Source organism: Sardina pilchardus, chromosome 16, assembly GCF_963854185.1.
Source record: "Sardina pilchardus chromosome 16, fSarPil1.1, whole genome shotgun sequence".
In the NCBI taxonomy this organism is placed as follows: Eukaryota; Metazoa; Chordata; class Actinopteri; order Clupeiformes; family Clupeidae; genus Sardina; species Sardina pilchardus.
The window spans coordinates 19,821,663-19,826,662 of record NC_085009.1 but is presented as its reverse complement, the minus strand read 5'-3'; positions in this window follow the sequence as shown (position 1 = coordinate 19,826,662).

Below are 5,000 nucleotides of genomic sequence, written 5' to 3'. Positions count from 1 at the left end.
TCCCTCCCTCTCTCCATCTCTCCATTTCTCTCCCTCCCTCTCTCTATCTATCATCATAACATTATCATTGTATTTGTTCATAATAGCGTCTAGCATGGCCACATAATGTACCGCTCCATCAAACAAACATGTTGCGTTAACTGCGCCATAAACGAGATTATTTCAGCACGTATCGTTCCTGGTCATTTGCTTACGGCCACGTGTCTCGGAGGGGGGGGAAAAAAAAGAAGAAACGCAAACCCATAGAACATGCTCTAGATGGCTACAATAAGGCCACGTGCCGCCGTTCAGCACACAAAGAGATTTCATTTTTTGTGTGTGAATATAAACGCTTGTCATGATGAGCTATCATTTCAGGTAAATCCCTATTATCATATCAGCTGAATCTCGATTGATGTCGTGCCCCCACTGTCGGCCGAGAGGCTCCCACTTCACACACAAGTAGAGCCGCGAGTGGTACCGTTCCTCTCATTGTGAGGTTCCCCTTCAGAGGGAATCGGATCAGTGCGGTTTCCACTCTGATACTTTTATTGGATTTGCTCTCTCTCTCTCTCTCTCTCTCTCTCTGTCTCTCGATGCCTCTCTCTCCCTCTCTCTCTTGCTGCCTCTCTCTCCATCTCTCTCTGTGCCTCTCTCTCTCTCCCTCTCTCTCTCTCTCTCTCTCTCATATTTTCTCCCTTTGTTGTGGGAATAACAGAAATATGCCCTCCCCCCTCCCCAACACATAATCTCCCCTTTCTACTGACTCAAGAATATAGAGATATCATGGCGGGCTGTCAAGTTAAGTGTCAGGATAGGACAGCGCTCCCCCCACCCTCCCCCCACCCCCCATCTCACTCTCCCACTGTGTCAGGGCTTTTCGCTCGTCTTGCATCAGATGATGAAGTCAAGATTTGTTTGAGACGGAAGGCAAATTGATTCATCAGGCATGCTCGTTTGTGTGTGTGCGTACGCGTGTATGCATGTGTGTGTGTCTGTCTCTGTGTGTGTGTGTGTGTGTGTGTGTGTGTTTATGTGTGATGTGTATGGGTCTGTGAGCATGAATAGGACAAAACGTACCGTGTCTTGAGGTTAACATTTTGTTTCACATCATTCATTGAATTGACCTTCAGCAGCTGCTAATTTCAGCGTCTCATTATACTTACAGCAGCATCTTTGCCCCTCATTCACGTCTGTGACAGTAGTAAAAGACACAACACAATATTTCAAACATTGTTTATGTTGTTTGTGAAGCACCAAAATATGTAAATAAATGCCATTTCCAGAGCCCAATAACAATTCAATCATATTTCTTGCACTTAGAATGAATATGTGTGTGTGAGGGTATGTGTGCATATGCATGTGTACATATGTGTGTGTGTGTGTGTGTGTGTGTGTGTGTTGTGTGTGTGTGTGTGTGTGTGTGCACGTCCGCGCGCGCGTGTGTGTGTCTGAGTGTATGTGTATTCATATCTATGTGCCATCTCGTGGAACGTGATTCTCAGTCGCCCTGAAAATGATGTCCTTGCTTCCCAGTGTCATTGCTCCATTCTGTATTTATATCGTCTTAAACATCTTAAAATAAATGCCGATGACACAACATGAATACATGATTGTGTGCCTCGTATACATCCATACGTCCAGCCCAGTGACCATACAGGATGGGATCATCCTGCTCCATGTAACACCCCTCCACACACACACACACACACACACACACACACACACACACACACACACACACACACACACACACACTCCTGTACTGTAATGCATTCGGCTGAAAATTAAAAAGAAAAAAAAAACACCACACCGTTCGCTGAATAATTGAACAGACACCATTACTACTACCCACGCACACCATGTGTCGTTAGGCAGCCGAACTGTCACAAGCGCCTGAAACATTTATGTAAGTCTGACCCGCAGAGACCCCTTGAAATATCGTTATTTGTGTGTGCATGATTTTTACACAAACATTTACTTACCAAACAAAAACATCTGACCAAACCTGATGCTGATGAAAAAAAAAACATCAACAGAGAAACAGAAGATGGGCATATAGATGGATGCACAGATTGGCAGGTATATGCGTATACATGAACAAGCATACCTGTTGTACATGCTGGCAAACATTCACACACACACACACACACACACACACACACACACACACATACACACACACAAACACACACACACTGAATGGCTGGTTAATAAATAAATGTGCTTTCTGTGTTTCTTCTCTATATTCTTACTCGTACATATGTAAAGCATATTGAGTTACCTCTGTGTATGGAATATATAACTTTCCTTAAACATAATTTCTAGATTATTCTGATGACTAATGTGCTGTTTGACAACCATACAGTCAGTATCGTATCAGTATCGTATAGTCAGGGAGACAGAGAAAAACAAAGAGGGATGAAGATGTAGTACTGTACTCTCACATGAACACACAAGAAAGTGGAAATAATAATTCAGCACTAATAGGTTACCTTGGCATCGCTTAGGCCTATTTTGACTGCCCTCCAAAAAACTTCTGGGAAGTAAACAAGCTTATGGTACAAAAAAACACCATTTCTCCTCTTAAGTCTTTCATCAACCATCCAGAACTCTCATTAGACTGCCATTTCTTAAAGCAAGAGATTAAAGCATACCTGCGTTGTTAATACTCCCCCTTGAATATATCCAACAAAGAACATGGTGTACTCCAGTTTGTCCAAAGCCCAGTATGGTCCTGGATCATATTCCTTGCAATCAAATGCCAAATTATATGACGTCTGGCTGGGCCAAGCAATTCAAATCTGTCAGACCAGAAACACAATACAAGCTCTTCCCAGAATCAGTTACAAAAAATTACAGTGAATAGTCATTGACTGTGGTTGCAGAGGGCTCCAACATAAATAGTGTGGTTTGAAGCATACTTCACTTTTTAGAGGGTGTTTTGGGCCTCAATATGAACCACTAGATATGAAGAGACTGCCACAAATGTGTCCGCCATTTTTCATCGGCTGCATTTGATGTGCTGGGCTAGTGCCTCTGAACCTCTGATAGTTTCCAAAGACAGATGGGTGAATTGATAGATGGGTGAATTAAGTCTGTAAGAAGATAAATGGCTTTGAATATCACAACATTTTAGTGATTTGCAGAGTACAGGGAATTGTCCTGCTGTTCATTTTCTTAATGGGAAAACTGGCATGTCAGTCCCTCTATTCCCCCTTGGCCTGTTGTATAACTTTTTAAGGAATCTGGTTAAACTTTGCTGTCTGTATCTGGTAGTTGCACAAGGATTTCACCTGTGATTTTCATGAAATCACTTCATGTCATTTGATGCTGTATTGCACGTCATTTTCTGTCAGAGTCACTGGATCAAATGATGAGGAAAAGCATCAAAATAACATACTAACTATATTGCATATCATTACTTACTCTCCTTATTTGAGAACAATCTTTATGGTCAACACATTCACCGACTTAATATTTGCTTTCCAGCTAGGCTAGAGAATGGAGAGAATTCGGCCCCCAATAAAGCCTTGTGTTGGTTCGCTGAGCCTGAGCTTATATTTATTAAAAACTCTGGGACACCAACATTTTTCGCAAAGTCAGGTAGAGGTTGAGCTAAATTCCCTCGAGTGTGTTGTTACATGCCAGGAATGAACAAAGTCGTTTTGATGAATTGCTAGATGACATTTCCAGACGTTCAAAGGCGATGTTTAAATATAAAAACAATTTGCATGCCACCGGTTCCTCCGCAGACACTTGGATATGCACCGTAACCTCCAGGACCGGCTTTACCTCTCCGTGGACTCCATTAAAATAAGTTGCATAGAGCACTCAGCCTAAATGAGCAGGATGACATTGAGAGCTATATTCAGTTGCTCAATCATGCTTTTTTTCAAGAGCTAAAAAAAAGAAAAAAGTAAAAAAAAAAGAACAAGCACAAGCCGCCGCTGCTTTAAAATGCGACATGGCTGAAAGACGCGTGCGTGGTAATTTAATAGGCTGCCGAACGCCAATTGTTGGGGGTAAATGTCACAGCCCTTTTTCACTGCAGTTTAGCGTTGCCGCGGGTGATGTGACCAAGTGCCGCTGCCAGCTCGCCGGTGTCATGATCATCACTTCATGCTTTCTCTCTCTTTCTTCTCTCTCAATCTCTCTTCTCTCTCGCTCTCTCTCTCTCAATCTCTCTTCTCTCTCTCTCAATTTCTCTCTCGCTTTCTCTCTCAATCTCTCTCGCTCTCACTCTGTCTCTCTCTTTCTCTCTCTTTCTTCTCTCTCAATCTCTCTCTCGCTCTCTCTCAATCTCTCTCGTTCTCTCGCTCTCTCTCTCTCTCAATTTCTCCCTCGCTCTATCAATCTCTTGTTCTCTCTCGCTCTCACTCTGTCTCTCTCTTCTCTCTCTCTCTCTCGCTCACTCTCTTCTCTCCTCTCTCTCTCTCTCTCTCTCTATCCCTCTCTCTCTCTCTCTGTGTCTTTGGGGAAGAGCTTCCTCTCTGTCAGATTGGAATTCCAGCACCAGGAGCGCGTGCGCCCTCCTCTCAGCCCAATGCAGGGGTGCATTATTCATCAGCATGAATACCCTCATTTGGCCTCCGAGATGACTTGACATTATGTCATCACAGGTCCCCATTCCTCCACTCGTTTACTGAATGAATTACACATCACAGTCACACACATAGGACACACACAGTCTATCTCTCTCTCTCACACACACACACACACACACACACACACACACACACACACACACAAACCCGATATCTGAAGCAGGTGAATTGCAAGCACATGAACTCTATGTGTGAGGCATTGAATGAACTCGTCCAATAACGATCGCCATGGTATCATCACATGCAGGCCCATTAGTCCCAGCCAATGCATGGAACGAGATGCCTCCCATCAACAACACTGAGTTAATATGAACGCGCCGACTGGCACCTTCAGCCTCAGTGGGCAAAACGTCCCCTGTTGGCGCGGGGCTGAAATCGCAGAGATGAAATTAGTGCGTGATGCGATGCAATGAT